General features: G+C 42.5%; 1 pseudogene; it reads right to left on the bottom strand.

The window, feature by feature from the left end:
- The window catches only part of LOC119508421, a 37,734-nt pseudogene extending 19,307 nt beyond the window's left edge, over positions 1–18,427 (bottom strand).
- Positions 18,428–18,798: the final 371 nt, after the last annotated feature.

Here is an 18,798-nt window from a genome sequence, read left to right on the forward strand (position 1 = left end):
AGAACGGCTGCTTCTGCCGTGTTTGCTGGAGCAGACATTGATGTGGAGGGGGAAGGAATGCCCAGAGTTGGCCCTACTAACGTGGGTCACATCAGGCTCATGAGAAAACAGTTGTGTCCCCTGCTCATATTTAAGCAACTCTGATGGATTTATTTCCCCCAGGTATTCACTATCTTCTCCTGAAATGTGACTATGATCCCATGACTCTGCCAGCTCTGTCACAGCAGGAAGCAGGTGAGCAGAAACAGTGGGCAAGGAAAACCTTCTAGGCAAAGGGAGCACAAGAAGCACACAGCCCTTCCTAGATGGTATTGCATGAGTCAGTCATAGACAAACCAAATTGTAGATCTGACCACCTAGATGGGGATCAGACACTTGAAGGTTGCAACCCCCGGCCTGATGGGAGAGCAAGGGAGGTGTATTAGTCAGGGTTCTCTAAGGGAACAGAACAGGAGATATCTGTAACTAACTCTCCCCAGAATAGGGTGCCAGTCCTTGGGTAATAGTCACTCTTAAACTTGATATCCTGTAACTTAAGTACTACTACATGAAGTTAATGCAACTGATGTCATATGATAAGGGGATAAGATAGGGAAGAAAACAAAGGTATTCGCTTTATGTACATACACAAACATACTCATAACAAAAGAAGGAAGAAATATTCATCGCTATCACAGTCCTTGTTTCTGTAACTGGTCACGAAGTTGTAGCTCATATTTTTCACTACCTTCTTCCACTACCCATTCCACATTCCCTACCCTCAGCAAGCATTTCAGCAGGCCATGGTTCTTTGCCTGGTGGGGTGACCCAAACCTTCATTCCTAAAGCTTCTGGGCCATTGGTAGTCCTGCCTGGATTGGGGTGTTGCAGTTTTCCATTGACTTTAATCACAGGGCATAGTACTACCAAGAAAGGCCTTAGAGGATCTCTTATATTCCAGAAAAACTCTTCTTTACCTCCATTGTGTAACTGCAATCTTATTTCCCCTTGATAGTCAGGATCAATCACCCCAGCCAGTACCATAATTCCCTTCTTTGCTTGTTAATTCAGAGGCATGAGAAGCCCAAAATGGCCAGGTGGCAGTCTTAATTCCAATCAAGGGACTAATTTTTGTCTCCTGGTGGAAGCAGTCCTCCTTTTGGAACTAAGACCTGTAGACCAGCATAGATTAAGGGACCCCTAGAGAGGGGTAACAGTGAGTGGTGCTACTCCCATTTTCACCCCTTGATTCCTGGACCCATGAATCCTGGCTATGGGAGAAACAGCACCATAGAGTGGATGCTGATTCAGAGCATACACAGCCTCCTGGAGAACATTGCCCAAGCCCTGCAAAGTATTGCCACCTAGTTGGTGCCATAATTGAGTCTTCAAAAGGCTATTCCACCATTCTATCAATACAGCTACTTCAGAAGGATGGGGAACATGGTAAGACCAGTGAATTCCATGAGCATGTACCCATTCCCGCTGTGAAGTGGGTTCCTTGGTCAGAAGCAATGCTGTGAGCAATACCATGATGGTGAATAAGGCATTCTCTAAGTCCATGGATAGTAGTTTTGGCAGAAGCACTGTGTGCAGGGAAGATAAACCCATATCTGGAGTATATGTCCATTCCAGTTAGAACAAATCACTGCCCTTTCCATGATGGAAGTGATCCAATGTAATCAACTTGCTACCAGGTAGCAGGCTGATCACTTCAAGCAATTGTGCTGGTCTCTGCTGCTGGCAGATTGGGCAGTCAGCAGTGGTATAGCCAGGTCACCTTGGTGAGTGGAAGTCCATGTTGCTGAGCCCATGCATAACCTCCATCCCTACCGCCACTGCCACTTTGTTCATGAGCCCATTGGGCAATGACAGGAGTGGCTGGGGAAAGAGGCTGACTGGTATCCATCAAACAGGTCATCTTTTCCATCTGATTATTAAAATCTTCCTCCGTTGAAGTCACTCTCTGGTGAGCATTCAAGTGAGCACAAATATCTTCGTGCTTTTTTTTACTCACTCAGAAAGGTCTATCCACGTACCTCTTCCCCAGACTTTTTTGCCACCAATTTTCTGATCACATTCCTTCCAAGTCCCTGACCATCCAGCCAAATCATTGGTGATAGCCCATGAATCAGTATACAACATACCTCTGTCCAGTTCTCCTTCCAAGCAAGATGAAAAACCAGGTGCACTGATAGAAGTTCAACCCACTAGGAGGATTTCCCTTCACCATTGCCCTTCAGGGATGTCCCAGAAAGTTGCTGCAATGCAGCAGCTGGCCACTTTCAGGTGGTGCCTGCATATCGTGCAGAACCATCTATAAACCAGGCCTAAGTTTTCTCTTCCTCAGTCAACTGATTGTAAGGAACACCCCAAGATGCCATAGCTATGGGCTGGGAAAGAGAAGGTAATGTGCCAGGAGTGGGGGCCATGGGCATTTGGGCCACTTCCTCATGTAAATTACTTGTGTCTTGAGGCCCTGCTTGAGCCCTGTCTTGTATATACCACTTTCAGTTTATGATGGAGTGCTGCCGTGCAAACCCAACTTTATGGCTTGGCGGGTCAGACAATGCCCAGCTCATGATAGGAAACTCAGGTCTCATGGTAACTTGGTGGCCCATGGTTACATATTCAGTCTTTACTAAAGCCCAGTAGTGGGCCAAAAAGCTGTTTCTCAAAAGCACAGTAGTAATCTGCAGAGGATGACAAGGCTTTGCTCCAAAATCCTAAGGGTCTGCATTGTGGTTCTCCTACAGAGGTCTACCAAAGTCTCCAGACAGCATCACTATTTGCCACCAACATTTCCAGCACCGTTGGATCTGCTGGATCATATGGCCCAAGTGGCACAGCACCTTAAACCTGTCACAGAGCCTCCTCTTGTTCTGGTCTCCACACAAAACTAGCAGCTTTTTGGGTTACTTAGTAAATGGGCTGGAGTAGCATACCCAAATGAGGTTGTAGGAGGGGCCAGATACAACAGCTTATCCTTCACTTTAGAAGGGATATCCCAACATGCCCCATACCACTGGACACAGAAATTTCACTGAGGTGGAAGTCTCTTGTATTTTTGTTGAATTTATCTCCCATCCTCTGACAAGCAAATGCCTTACCAATAAGTTGAGAGTAGTTGCTATTTCTTTCTCACTAGGTCTCATCAATGTGGTATCATAACTATAATGGACAAGTGTGATGTCTTGTGGGAGGGGGAGATATCAACTTTCCTGCAGGCTAGATTATGACATAGGGCTGGAGAGCTGATATACCCAAGAGATTGGAGTGTGAAGGTGTATTGCTGGCCTTGCTGGCTAAAGCAAACAGTTTCTGTGGTCCTTACTAACAGCAATTGAGAGAAAAGCTTTTGCCAGATCAATAGCTACACACCAGGTACCAGAGGATGTGTCGATTTGCTGAAGCAATGATACCACATCTGAAACAGCAATTAGAGTCACCACCTGGTTATGTTTATGATAATCCACTGTCATCCTCCAAGATCCATCTGTTTCCTGCCCAGACCAATTGGAAAGTTGAATAGGAATGTGGTGGGAATCACCACCCCTGCTTCCTTGATGGTGGACTAATATCTGCATCTCCTACAGGAATCCAGTATTGCTTTTGATTTACTATTTTTCTAGGTAGGGGTGGTTCTAGTGGCTTCCACTTGGCCTTTCCTACCATAATAGCCCTCACTCCATAAGTCCAGGAACAAATGTGGGGATTCTGCCAGTTGCTGAGTATGTCTATTTTAATTACGCATTCTGGAACTAGGGAAATAACCAGAGCATGAGTCTAGGACTACTGTGAGACAGACCTGAGCTAAAACTCCATTGATCACCTGATTTCATAAACCCCTACTCTGACTGGGTGGACCACAGTGATGTTTTGAGTCTTCTGGAATTAATGTCACTTGTGAACCAGTGTCTAATAATCCCCGAAACATCTGATAATTTCCTTTACCCCAAAATATAGTTGTCCTGATAAAAGGCCATAGGTCTCTTTGGGTAAGGCTAAAAAGAAGATTAATAGTGTAAATTTTTGGTAGTGTATCAGGGTACTTCTCCGTGGGGACCCAGCCTTCCCTTCATTCAAGGGGCTCTGGGTCTATAAACTGTCTCAAGTCTGGGAATTGCTTAAGGGGCCATGACTCTCTGCTTTTGTAATTCAAGTTAGTTTTGTTCACTTGAACTAGAACTCTTCTGCTTATACAGATCAAGTAAGAATTTAGTAGACTGCCCATCTATTTTACTTCCAGGTACTCCATGATCAACTAGCCAATGCCATAGGTCTGTGTGAGTCAGACTATTTTGGTTACTGCTTTGAGCCTGTTGTCCTTTATGGTAGCCACACCCACCTTGTCTTTGGTGGTTAAGTGCAGCCACTTGGCTTCTGCCAACCCAGGATCTGATCATCCCCACTGTATTTTAGCATCCAAGTTCAGTGACAGCAGTTCCCACAGTAATATTTGACCTACAGAGAAGAGCAACCACAGAGCTCTTCAGGGATGACGGAGTTAGTTTCTCAAATTTAGTCCTGATGAAAGGTGTGTCCTCTGGACATTCCTTGGGTGGGTGAGCAGGTCTTCCATGATATATCCACTCTAACATTCCAATCTGTCCAAGCCTTTGCATTCCCTCATCTACATTTCTGGTATTTCAACCTCAGGTAATGTCAGCCAACTTTTGGTCCATGTTTCAGACAACCACTCAAACAAACTGTTAGACCCCTTTCTAATCCCTCAAGCTACTACATTAAATCCAGAATCTCTGCTTAATGAGCCCATGTCAATAAATTCAACCAGATCCAACTTTATATTCTTTATCCCACACCCTTAATACCCATTCCCACATGTATTCCCCTGATTTCTGCCTATATAAGTTGGAAAACCCATGCAGTTCTTTTGGTGTGTAGTGTATCTCCTCATGGGTTACACTTTGTACCTCACCTTTTGGGGCCTGTTGGGACTTCAGTCTAGTTATAGGTCTGGAAGGAAAGAGGGAGGTGTGGGTGAGTCACAAGAAGACTTAGAAGTATCTTGGAAGCCAACTGCCTCAGAGCATTCCAGTGCAGTTTCAGGTGGTGAAACAGGATTAATCTCTTCAGACAGAAGTGTGGGGGCTGTTTCCTTAGAGGAGGTGTTTACAGGTTTATGAGGCACAGCAGGGTTAATCTCTTCAGGTGGAGGTTGATGGCAGACTGGAAGTGGGGAGGCTGGTTCCTCAGGGAAGTTTGGAAGTTGGGTGGCTGGTTACAGTCTCATCTGGCAAAGACTCAGCAGAATCTAGAGTTTCAATGTCCCCACTGCCATCACTATGAACCCATATGTCCTCATTCCAGTTTTCAGGATCCCATTCCTTTCCAATCAATGCCCTCACTTTATAGCAGACACCCTGCAAGGTTGGGAATTTATTTTACATTGTAATTCAGCCACTCTTACAATGAAATGCTGGGTCTAGCTCCAGAAAACTCAAGTCCGTGTCTACACAAAATAAGATTTTCTTTCAGGGCACACACAGAAACTTTCATATCCTTCATGTGTGCTTAAGTGGTAAATTTAAAACCTTGAGTTCATCCCTTTCTTTCATAACTGTATCCAGCATATTTAGGAACAACCAGCCCACATCATTATACCTTTTAACTCCACAAAACTGTGTAAAGGTGTCAAAAACACTGTCACCCAGAGCCTTGCCTCTTGTAAGCATTTGAGTAGCCATATCGAGTTGTGATGTTTTACATGTCTCTATTGCCAACTCATGACAGGGACTATCAGTGCCATCTTATATAGAGCCATTAGTGCCTTTGAATCTAATCAGTTTAGAGAACCAATTCCAGAAACCCCAAAACCAATTCAGAAATCTCATTCTTAAGATTCTGCTTCTCAAGAAACACTTCCAGTACCAAACCTGTATCAGTCAGCATTGTCTGGGGAAACAGAACTGACAGACGATAACTGTAAATATTATGAGATTTTTACAAAAATTGTCTCCTGCGACTGAGGGGATGCACAAGTCCAAATTCCAAGGGTAGGCTGCAAGCTGTGAACTCTGATGATGGTTTTCGAAGAATTTCCCAGGAGAAGCTGGCTGGCTGAAGTAGAGTTGGAAATTCTGTCTTCTGACTGCTGAAGTCATCATTTCTTTTACAGCCTCCAACTGACTGGATTGCCTTCTTTCATTGTTAAAGGCAATCTCCTTAGTTGAGTGTAGATTTAATCAGTCATAGATGCAATCAACTTACTGATAATTTAAGTCCAGGAAATGTCTTCACAGTAACAATCAGGCCAGTGCTTTCTTGACAAAACAACTGGACACCATAAACTGGCCAAGTTGACACATGAACTTAACCATCACCGGAAGTCAGCTAGTCAAGGCAGGTAGATCCCAAGTGTGACTTTGGTCTTGATTGTTTGAGCAGGTGGCTATGTAGACACCTTAATTTGGACTCCTTTGTTGAAAGAGGGACCTAAAGAAGGTTGCCACATCTCTGGCTTTAAAAAGTCTTAAAAAGAGAAAACAGCTCTGTTTTGAGGATGGCTTAGAGGAGAAGAAGAGGATTAAGTAACTTAGTTCTCAAAGGCACGGCTGTTACCACAGGTGAAGTATGGAAATTTTTGGAAGTGTTTTTGGTTGTCACACTGATTTGGGAGGCATTACTAGCATTTCTGGGTAGGGTCAGGGGTGGCAAGCACCTTGCAAAGTGTGGGATATGGTTTGCATAACATAGAATGTTCCCATATCCAGCCCAAATTTCAAATGCCCAGATAATCCAGTAAGTGAAAAGCCTGATATAATTATCTGAGCCTAATATCTAACACCATTTATCATATAAACCCAGAATACATTTCACAGCTTTAAAATGCTTTGGATTTTTCAAGAATACCACCACTACATGTAAATACTTTTCTTTGTTTGGAATTTTCCCAAGAACTGAGCACTCTTTTGATAAATCACCGATGACAACAGATCTGTCCACATATGTAACTGTTCTATTCATGTATAGATATTAGTACACTTACTTCGCCCTTTTTCAAAATGTTAAATATAAAGAAAAAAGTGTTGACAACATTCAGTTGAATATTGTCTTACTTCTCTTAAGCTGAAACCCATTCATTATAAATGGATACAATTATCTATTTCATATCATTTCATACTATTTCAGTCATGCCTAAAACACAGGAGCTTTTATTATAAATTACTTTCCTTTTATTTTTCTTTATGTTACAGTTTGTGCTGAACTCTGTGGTGCTCCACTCGGATCCCCAGCTTCTGGACTGAAACACTCATTCCCGCAGCTGCTGGGGGTATTACCGATGACAGCCCAAAGCCAAGTGGCCCCTACCTCACCCCCGGCAATTTCTCCTAGACGAAGACAGCCACCTGTCCCAAGGGCCTGCCCATGACCCCTGCCTCCAGGCAGCCTGCATCCACTGATGGGTCACTGGGGAGCTGGAGGGTGGGGAACAGAGCTGTGAGTATGGACAGTTCTTCAGGATCACTCCAGCTCCAGAGTTCTGTGGGATCTGCCAAGGCCTTTGTGGGATGGCATCACAGCACAAACCAACTTCTCCTTCTGCCCAGTCCTACCTCCTTTACTCTCTGCCCAGTGCTAATCCTGCATGTCTGAATGATAAACTTCCTGCCTGCTAATGCCACCTCAGATTCTGTTTCCTGGGGAACCTGACCTGTGACACTATTAGAGCATCTAAATGATTTGAGGACATTGGGTGTTAAATTATCTAGCAATTTTCCTTTAGGAATCAAAAGGGGGAAAATAACAAAATATTTGCAATAAAAATGAGGCACAGGATCTGAGGGGCTTGAGGACTACTGGACTAGCTGAACTCATCAGGGTCCCTTCACCTTAAGCTCCTCAACTTTAGGGAGCTCTAGCCTGGGTTGCATGTAACCAAGGCTTAAAATGACACTTTATGTAAGTGTTTCACACCACTTGAATAAAATAAGTAGCCCTCTACAGCATCGTTGCACATCAGCACTTTTCACCAGATGATCCCCCTCCCAGTGTATCCTTTGGTAAGTAATTGCAATATTTGATGCAGCCCTCAAAACCCAGCAGCACCTGCCATTTCTCATATGTAGACTGCATTCCTGAAGTCTCACATCAAAATGCCTTGTGTATCTTTTAGCTCTCTTTGAAAAGACACTAGGTGGCTAGTAAGATAAACTTATAATAATAAAGTAATAAACTAATTTAGTTCTTAATATCATAGCATTGCAAGTCTCCTTTAACTGTCAGTTGGAAAAGATTTACAAAGCCAGAACGGAGCTGCAATGGTGTGTGTGTGAGTGTGTGTGTGTGTGTGTGTGTGTGTGTGTTCTACTTGTCTGTGATTAAAAAAAGGCTTGCTGGCCTAAGGGATGGGAGAGCAAGACCAATGAACTTGGCTACAAGAGTAAAAAATTCTGTTCCTCTGGTTAGCTCTTTCGGAACAGGCTGCCATGAACCTAGTTCAAAACTCTTTGAAAGTTCTTAATTTCCCCTCATCCCAAATTGCATTCTTTTATACTCAATAAAGCCAGAAGGAGGATTATTTTCCTTTAAATGAATTGTTGACGTAATGCTTCAGGGTGCCACAGGGTCATCGACAATCTTGGCTGTTGAACATTCAACGCAGATCAGCATCTGAAAGTTTGAACCTAACTCCTCAGTGCTGACATGTTCCCTCCAGGCTGTTTGGGTGTTACAGAGGCAGTCTAGTCACTAAGTATCTCTTCTTCAACAACCTCACCTGTAATATTGGGATGCTGGTCAGAGTTTCCACCAACAGTTCCACCTAGAGGTGTGGTGATAATTAAAGCAATAATGTTTTTCATGTGCAGAGACATTCCAGATTAAAGACTATGTAATTGAGCACACTAGCTTCCAGTGGCATAGGTTTATGTAATTGCAAGTTAAGAAAATAAGATTAAGCCAGGTGTCCTTACTACAGCAACAGTGCCACTTGCCTTACTCTCAGGACCTAAGGCCTGCCCAAATAGAAAAGAAGCCTAATTCCCAAGAAAGAAGACAGCAGGTTGAGAAAGAAATGTTTTCATTCACTCAACTTTCATCAATAAACAAATATGAACACATTCACTTCCACAATCACTTTAGTTCAAGGCATTTATAATAAAGTTAATAATAAATGGCACATCTGTTTGTTCATCATATCATTTGTACTTCAGAGACAGCTTCTGTATAAGTATTAATGTTGCTTTTAAAGGCAGACAGACCACTCAAGTTGCACCAGTTAAATTGGGTAAATGTTTTGCATTTTCATTTTCTTACCGAGATAAATAGGTCTCTTTGTTTTCATACATAATTGGCATGCTATCCTATTACACACCTGCTCTGCTGCCCCAGTGCATCAGCTCTTAACTGAACATCTTACATCCCAAGACACTGTTGATTGTCATAGCTCCTGGCACATCAGTGAGGGAGATTCATCAGGGACAGGGCTACAAAACACAATGGTGGAGAGAGAAACACCCAGAGAAGCTAAGAGATCCAGAGAAGCTGAGACACAAGGACACACAGAGTAGCTGAGAGAGGAAGTCACTGAAGCCAGAAGCTGAAAGCAGTAAAACCCAGGAGAGAGGGACCAGCAGACACCACCATGTGCCTTCCCATGTGACAGAGGAGCCCAACCTCAAACGAAACCCAGGAGAGAAGGACAGGCAGACATCACCATGTGCCTGGCTACCTGACAGAGGAGACCAACCTCCAATGAAACCCAGGAGAGAAGGACAAGCAAACGCTGCCATATGCCTTGCTATCTGACAGAGGAGCCCAAGATCGCCAGAAGCCTTTCTTCAGAGAAGGTATCATCCTGTTGATGTCTTAATTTGGAGATTTGATGGCCTTAGAACTGTAAATTATAAGTTAATAAATCCCTATTGTAAAATCCAAAAAAAAAAAAAGAAAACAAAACAAAACAAACCCCACAATGGTTGTATCGGATGCATTGCCAAGAAATTAAGGAAAGGAGTTCAGAGATCTGAGCTCTATGCCAACAGACCTTACTTCTGTAAAATAATGCTTATGGGAGTTGATGCCGAGTTCTAGCCATAGCCAAGCCAAACTGGCAATGAATTTCTGATTCCATCCATTCAAACACGTTTGGAGTCTCTCTGTGGAAAGATCTGTCCTAAATTTCAAATAATTATTTTTTTTCAGCTTTTAAACATAAGCCATTCCTAAAGATGGGAACTGACTCTAATTGTAAAAGTACATTCCTAAGTCCATTTGATATGAGCATATGCCCCTATTACAGATCTAGTCCCATGCTAGGTGATATGTTTATTAGTAATGAGGAATAAACTTTCTTTCCTCAAAGTATTTTCTGTGTGTGTGTGTGTGTGTGTGTATGTGTGTGTGTATTCACCTGAATAGTCAGGGAATTTCACCTATTTTATTTGGGTTTTCATTTTTTCAAATTCCAACCAGAAGCTAAATACAATTGGAAACAGGTAAGTACTAGTTTTACTCCAAAGGAGTAAAACATTCAGATGTACTCCAATAAAAGTATGCAACCCTTAAGCAAATCTTTTCTTCATTTAAAAGGAAAAAAAATCTATACAGTATTCTTTCCTTATATTCATTGCACAAAATGAGTTCTGCTTTTAGAATTTTGACAATTTTTTAACAGTTTAAGATCCAAGCTTTTATAACTTTTTTCTGTTCCAAAAAACCCTGTCAGTTTTTCTTTAGGATGGTGTAGAAACCAGTATTTCTGCACACTCCCCAAAGTATTCCTAAAAAGAGCTAGTTAAAACTAAAAAATCTGGTTCCCGTTCTGTCTTGGCCCAGAGTAGGGGAGAATGGGGAATGGAATAGTAGTTCTGAAATGCTCTCCTTAGGTGTTCATAACAAACTAACTTAAATTGATCTAGGGAAAAATAGTTCTCTGTGAAATGTTCCCAAAGAGCTAGTCCTCCCTGAGTGCTGTAGCAAGAAAAGAGATTAAAAAAAAGAAGGAACTCCCCCCTTCGCAACAACCACAAATTTCAAAAAGAAGACAGTAATTTTTAAATAACTGATGTACCTTTCACCACCATCCACCCCCTACCTGATACACACACTCATGTGCACACAAACTTGAACTGTATACCCATAAACCCAGGGCACGAGTACTTCAGTTGCAAAAGGTAGAGAAAATTCCCTCTCCTCATTCCTCTTTGCAATCCCGGCACTACCTGCTTGGATTGCTTAGGGGAAAAGCACTTAGATTCATTCACCTAAGAAGGTTCAAAAACTTACAGATGCATGCACCTGACCCCAGACCAACTAAATCTGTATCTGGGGTGGGGGAGTGGGAGAGGCCTGGGCATTGATAGTTTTCAAGGTTCTAATAGACACCTGAAGGCTGAGAAGCTTCAGCTCTTAAGAACCACCAGTCTAGACAGATAACCAATTTTTTTTCAGGTCCATTAGCCTGCTCTTGGTGCTGGCCCATGATCTTCATGGATGTGAAATGAAACAGTGTGCTTCCTGTAGCAATGAATTAATCTTTTCAAACCACTTAGGGAAGAAGTTCAAAATTTGTTAAATATAAATGGCTTAGCCGAGGATTGAACTTGAGTCTTGTTTTTCAAAAGCTGGGCTGGGTGGCTCAAAAACTTACCTCCCTCTAGCAAGCTAACATGTTCTCATCATTTTTTATTTGGCCCTTTGGTGCAGTTTTGCGGGCTCTCCCACCATAGGTACCACAAAAATTCTGAAACCTCACATCCAAAAATATTTCTTCAAATTCCCTGGAAAATATTCCTCTCTAAAATTATGTATATCAAATTAAATGGCAAGTTGAAGATTTATGAATATTAAAACATATATAGTTTTATGCACTGCACTATAAGGTGAATAGCCCAAGTTACTTAGATATTTTGGTTTTGATAAAAAGAAGTTTGAAAATACTTTTATCAAGCTAAAACATGAAAACTCTCCAGACAACTTTTTCTGGAGTTAAAACAAACAAATAAGCCAACAAGCAAACAACCAACCCTCATTGTTCATTATCTGTTGTTTCTCCTTCAGTTAAATTCTAAGGATGAATTTGCAACAAGACGTGGTTGTCAGCAATTTTATTTTAGCTCCTCAATAACATTTCAACTGGATCAAGGACAACAAACTGATTAGGTTTAACATCATCTTTTTCTTTTAACATTTCAAAAGAAAGGACTCTTAGTTAAAGCATTTGATAACTATCAAATTCCAAATAACTTTATGATGTAAAAAGAGAGGCCCATGACTAATAGGGTATCTTCTCCTTCCTTAAGACATTTAAGTGAATCACAGAGACAAGCCCAGTGCTGGAAACAATGTGTCAGCTTATTAATGAGCTTTAATTGTCACCTCAAAGAATTAAGCATAGTCTGAGAGTCAAGATGCAAGGCCAACTCTAATTCTTAGACTGGAATCAGTACTTATCCCATGAAATCAGGAGAGCTCTGTCCGGAAAAGGGAGGAGCAGAGAGAACCATGCTGGCTAAACCCATGTGGTGTGCTGACTGGGAGGGAACACACCTCTGGCTAGTTTGACCCCAGTTCAGAGACTGTTTGGGGTCATTTCCTGCCCTCTTCAAGTTCAGCCGAGGCACCCTGAAGCAGGCAGATCCCGTAACCAGCAAAGTTTGCCTGGCTCAGACTCTTCTCCAGCCCTGGCTGTCGGCACCAAGCTATAGGCGTCAGTCTGTAGTCCTTTCCAAGGGACTGTCCTTTGGTCATTTTCCAAAAAGATATACAAGAACCAGAAAACTGACCTTGAGAAAGACTCTTGCTAAAGGGTCAGGATACATAATAAACTGAAGGTAACCAGTGCCTGACTCCTGCTGCTTCCAGAGCAGGAGGGTCCGTGCAGATGCATTTAATCAGTGTATTTTTTTTTTTTTTAACTCCTGAGTAACATAATAGCTGTTTGAAATAAAAAAGAGAAAACTGGAGAAGAAATAACTGTGGAACTCAGTGTGCTCGGTATCTATTTCATAACCATGCTCAAAGGTCTCCACTGGAAAATTTTGAGTAGATGTAATAGTCATGCTTTTAAAATGATCAGAAAGTGCTTGGCCATGATGCTATTATAGAACCATGTTATTTTAAAATGCACATTAAATGGCTCCCAAATCCTTTTATTTAAAACCCCTAGATAAAAGGAGTAATTTATTCTCAAAGAAACCAATACTACTTCCTCCTCAGAGAATAAGCCCTTAGAGCTGGTAAGACATTAGTAAATAGCCCATCTGAGCTACAGAGAAAAATAATGGTTTTGTTTGGTTAAGAGAAGTGCCACTACCTTTAAGGCTTTTTTTATAAACCATCTCAGGATAATCACTACTGCTATTACCCAAAGTGTTCTAATTGGATATTAGCTCATTTATGGGTCAGAGTCAGGAAGAGCTTTTGCCCAGGTGACTTGTAACAAAATGAAATAAGCTGATGCTGTGTTCCTTGAAATTACCGCCAAGATTTTATGAGTTGTTAGATGCCGGGATGCTTTGAAAATTCTTCCTAAAATCACGGCTTCATTGTGAACAGAACAATCATACTACTATGCTCAGGCAGCTGTGCCAAATGCTAAGAAATTTTGAAAAACATTTAATCATCTCCCCAAACATAAACAGAAAGTGAAGAAACTATCTGTCTGAAAGTGGGGTGCTAAAAGCTGGCCCCTGGGGTAACCTCAGCCCCTCTAAACACCTGCCCTCACCTGCACCTACATCTGTCTTCCCACACATGAAATCGCTTGCATAAGGGTGAGATTGCAACCTTAATCTTCAGCTGTAACCCTCCCACATTAGTTTGGATCCTCCGAGAACAGATGCCAAGATGGAATAGACATGCAAGAGATTTATAGGGAGAACTGCCTGTGAAGAAAAAGGGGTGAGAGCCAGAGAAGGCAGGGAGAGCTTTCAGACCTCCCTGTGCCAGCCTGACCCCTGTGAAGGAGAGGGGGAAGGACAGAGAACATGTTTTCTAAACCCTAACTCTTCCCCTTTGATAGTGGGGCTCCTGTATTGAGCACAAGCTTCTCTGTCTACTCCACCTCTCTTACCTTACGTTCTCTTGAGGCATCTGTCCAGTGTGGCCACTTGCAGAGACTAATTGCTATGCCCACCATAGACTCTCCGATGCCCTTCCAGGCCCACCTGTGCCCCATTCGTGGGGCACGCTGAACCCAGAGAGAGGCAAGATGGGCAGATCTCCTCCTCTCTCTCTCTCTGACTCCCCGTCTCTCTGCTTCTGGTTCCCAGGAGCAATCCCAGCAGCCCTTTCTCACCTTGAAAGTGGCTCCTTTCCTCTATTGTTCTGACGAAGCACCTACAAACATTCTCAGAAATGAAAAGGGGAGAATCATGCCCATCACTTGTTCTCAGGGGTAGAAAAGGATCTACTATTGACAGTTAATCATCCAGCCTTTGGGAACTTACAAAATGTCAAATGTCAGCACATACGCGGCGCCAACCCAGAGACCTCAGCACCTCAGGGTTCTCTGCCAGTGGACGTGGCTCGCAGAGGGCAAGAGAAGCTGCGAGTGCCTTTCCGGAGGCCATTCTGGCAGTCACTGCCCTATGCCCATCCTCCTCCCAGCCTTGCTCTCTTGCTTGCTGGAAGCAACGGACACCCAGCAATCTACCCTGCAGTCACCATTCCTCCGTACCAACCCCACCCCTTTCCACCCCCTTTCCCCACCAAGCCTCCTGCAGCTGAAAGGAGCCTGGACATGAGCAGCGCAAGGAAAGCAGCCCCAGCCCAACAGCTGGCAAGGAGAACCTGCCGTTAACCACGTTAACTGCTCTGCTCCCTCCCCACTATCCTTTTTTATTAAATAAGTGTGAGATATATTCACATACCGTACAATCATCCACAGTGTACAATCAATTATTTACAGTACCATCATATAGTTGTGCATTCATCACCAGAATCAATTTTGAACACTTTCTTTACTCCAAAAAAAAGAACACCTGAAACATCCCATCCCACCCTCTTTTTCAATTAATTTTTGTCCCCATTTTCTACTCATCTGTCCATACACTGGATAAAGGGAGTGTGAGCCACAAGGTTTTCACAATCACACAATCACAGTGTGTTAAAATACATAGTTACACAATTGTCTTCAAGAATCAAGGCTACTGGGTTGCAGTTCAACAGTTTCAGCTATTTCCTTCTAACTATTCCAATATACTAAAAACTAAAAAGGGATATCTATATAACACATAAGAATAACCTCCAGAATGACCTCTCAATTCTATTTGAAATCTCTTAGCCACTGAAACTTTATTTTGTTCCATTTTTCTTCCCCCTTTTGGTCAAGAAGATATTCTCAATCCCTGGAGGCTGGGTCCAGGCTCATCCCTGAGAGTCATGTCCCATGTTGCCAGGGAGATTTACACCCCTGGGAGTCATGTCCCTCATGGGGGGGGGGCGGGGCAGTGAGTTCACCTGCCATGTCCTCCCATCAATCTTTAATTAGCTCAAGTACAACTTTTTGAAACAGCCCTTGTTTTTCCCAAATGGTTTGGTTTGTCTCTCTTGAACATTTCTACATTTCCATCTATGATTACTATCAATTCCCTGGTTGTTTTTAATCATTTTTTCCAGCAAATAAACAAATGAATGAAGAAATGAATTTGTAGTCTCCTATGAATATTTGTGCTCCCAAACTGCCACTAATATATTACCTCTCCACCCCAGTGAAACACCTGAAAGGGAAAATAAAAATACATTGCAGGAATTAAATTACAAACACCCAAGACTGTGAAGGGGAAAAAAGGGTGTAGAAATATAAATTTCTGAATCAACATTCACACTGTGAGTACAGAAATTTGTGTGGAGTTATTTGCCAGAATACAGACTGTCATTAACTTATGAGTAAGCTGGTTCTGACAGCATAAGTTGTAAGTTGGTTGCTTGCAATGTGGGCCACATATCCTCCTGGCCGCGACCTTATAATTGGTGGTTGGGTTCCCTGGTGAGCCAACATGACCCTATTTCCCAAGCCTGATTCTGAGTCCTGGGACACTTGAGTGCAGAGGAAGAGTTTTCTCTCTTTCTAGCATGTGGAGTCTGGCCATGGTAACTTTCTGAAGTCAAAGTTCGCCTTTTTCATTGTTCTCCCACTTGCTACCTGCACCCACAGACCTCTTCCCTCCTAGTGTTCTCCTACATAGGACCAAGTACCTGGGCCACACGCAGGCAAGCACATCTGGGGTTCCCTGATGCAGCCTGTCAAGACCCCCAACCTCCCACCCATCCTTCCTTCTGGCCTGATTCACATGAAAGTGTGAGCGACTAACAGCTCCCCAAATGTAGCTGAGGTATTGCCATTTTTAAAGAAGGCACTGGAAGTTTTGGCATGAATGGTAATGATGCTGGCATAACATGACTGTAATTAACACCCCTGAATTTTAGGCTTGAGAGTGGTTCAAATGGGAAACTTTATGTTATATATATATATATTATCAGCATAATTTTTTTAAAAGGGGGAGCATGAGTTGACCCTCCTCAACCTCTTATAGGTGGACTTTCAGGAAGGACCACAGTGGAGGGAAGAGACACATCTCCCCAAAGGTCCATTCTGCATTTTCCTTCTTTTTATCTTCCTTCCCTTCGGAGCATACAAATTCTCTCAGTATTCCAAGATTCATTCTCTCAAAATGGTTCTCCTGGAAACAATGCCTCAGCCTGAATGTGTGTGGGGGTGCTGAGGGGAGGCTGGGGTGTTTGCAATTCAGAGCTTGCTTATATATTAGTCAGGACCTCAGAAAGAGAGAGGTTTTAATTCTCACTTTGCAGGTGCCTTGTCCACCAAGAGGCAGACTTAGTTTTCATTGTGGTTACAATATTAGCATATCTCTTGGGGAAAAAAATATCCTCCCAGCCTTTCTAAGCTATCTAATAAACACTCCCAGCATCATCTAAAAAGTGGGTGTAAAATAACTTTTCCTAACAAAACAAATTATCTGATAACATAAGGAAAGGATTACTGAGAGACTTTGCTGAAATTCCAACTGCCTCGCCTCCTCTGCAGTCCTCCATCTTTGCAGAGATAAAGATTATGGTTGCCAAGGAAACAGGACCAGAGAGCAAAAGAGAGAAACTTTGTCTCATTTGGTTTCCCCAGGACTCACAAAACAAGCTGGGCTGTAAAGAGAGCTGGGCAAGATTATGGTAGATTTACAATTTACTTAGTCAAATTGCTTTTAATTCATAGTCATGCCTTATGTACATATTTTTTCCCCTCTAAAAGTTAGATCTTGCACCTAGTTGTCCAATGTCTGGCAAATAACAGAGCTTTAAAATTCATTGTCTATGATTAAATTCAAATGCAGGACAGATGGCTTGTCTGAGTATGTGTCAGACAGGCGAAGCACTTAAGATTTGTGACAGGCAAGACCAGAAATTAACTGCTAAGTTTTTGCATTTATTCATATAAGCATGTGTACAATGAATATGGCTGTAAAACTTAAGTGTTCTTACTTTATTCAAAATATTCCCAAACAAAGCAACTGTTCTCCTTTTGGCAAACCAGATGCCCTAATCTCAACTCTATTAACTCAAACTCCAGTTTTTTTATGCTATATGGATTGTGTACATTTCATTTTATTCAGACATTCAGGATGAAAACGCCATCCTTCTGAAACATCCAGCTTGCCAGGAACCTGCAATTTTTGGTCCCCACTTCGTTTTTGTGGGCCTTTGTGTTGAAATATTTAATTATTTGATTAAGCAAACATTTGTCAATAAACATTTTATATACCGAAAATACATGATGCATGAGTGTACAGCTCAGTGTATTATTGAGTGTAACCGTGTAGACTGAATCATGGCCTCCCACAAAGAAATGTTGAAGCCCTGACCCCCGTTGCCTGGGTGTGAACTCATTTGTAGAAAGGACCTTGAAGATCCTGTTTGGATGAGGCCAGGTTGAATGAGGGTGAGCCTAAATCCTAAGTCCTTATAAGCAGAAGAAATTCAGACACAGTGAGGAGAAGCCAGAAGTAGAAGCCAGAGAAGGAAGGAGATATCACCACGTGACAGAGGCAGAGACTGAGCCACCGCTAAAATGCTACAGGCCTCAGAGAAAATGTGACCTGCCAGTATCTTGATATTGAACTTCTGGCCTCCAGAACTGTGAGACAATAAATTCCTGTTGTTGAAGCCAAATCCTGGTGTGATATATGTCACAGTGGCCCAGGCAAACTAGGACAGTAACCACCACCCAGAGCCCCCATTTATATTTAAATCCTCCATAAGCTTATCTTTGGAAACCACTCAAGAAACATTTTGAATCTTGGCATACACTCTTTCCATCGGCTTCTTTAGACCTGATTTCCAGGAGCCGGGAGCACTGACTGCAGCCCTTTGTAGACCATGTCGTTAAGTCTTGCAGGACACGATTGACGTGGGCAGCCTCGGGTTTCCCACAATTAGACTTAGCCCCGTGAATCACCTTCCTCCGCATTCCTGGACCAAGAGTTGCAGCTCTGAGAGCTTGCCTTGAAATCCAGGCTCCACCACTGCTTTAAGCAAATTATCTAATCTCTCAGAAACTGTTTCTTCACCCACATAATGGGCATAGTAAGAGTGCTCCCTGTTACTAGGTGGCTGTGAGGACAAAATGAAGCAAGGGGCCTGCAAACCCTTAACACAGTCTCTAGCACATGATTAGCACTCAGATTTAGATGTATTTATGTATTCCCCAGTGGCATTTAAAAATAATGGTTGAAAATTATTGAGAATCTACTAGGTGCCAGGCACTGAGCTCGGTGCTTTCTCTTAAGTTTTTATTATTAAATCTTCTATTAGAGGATATTAATTATCATTTTACAGATG

Source organism: Choloepus didactylus, chromosome 13 (assembly GCF_015220235.1).
Source record: "Choloepus didactylus isolate mChoDid1 chromosome 13, mChoDid1.pri, whole genome shotgun sequence".
NCBI lineage: Eukaryota > Metazoa > Chordata > Mammalia > Pilosa > Megalonychidae > Choloepus > Choloepus didactylus.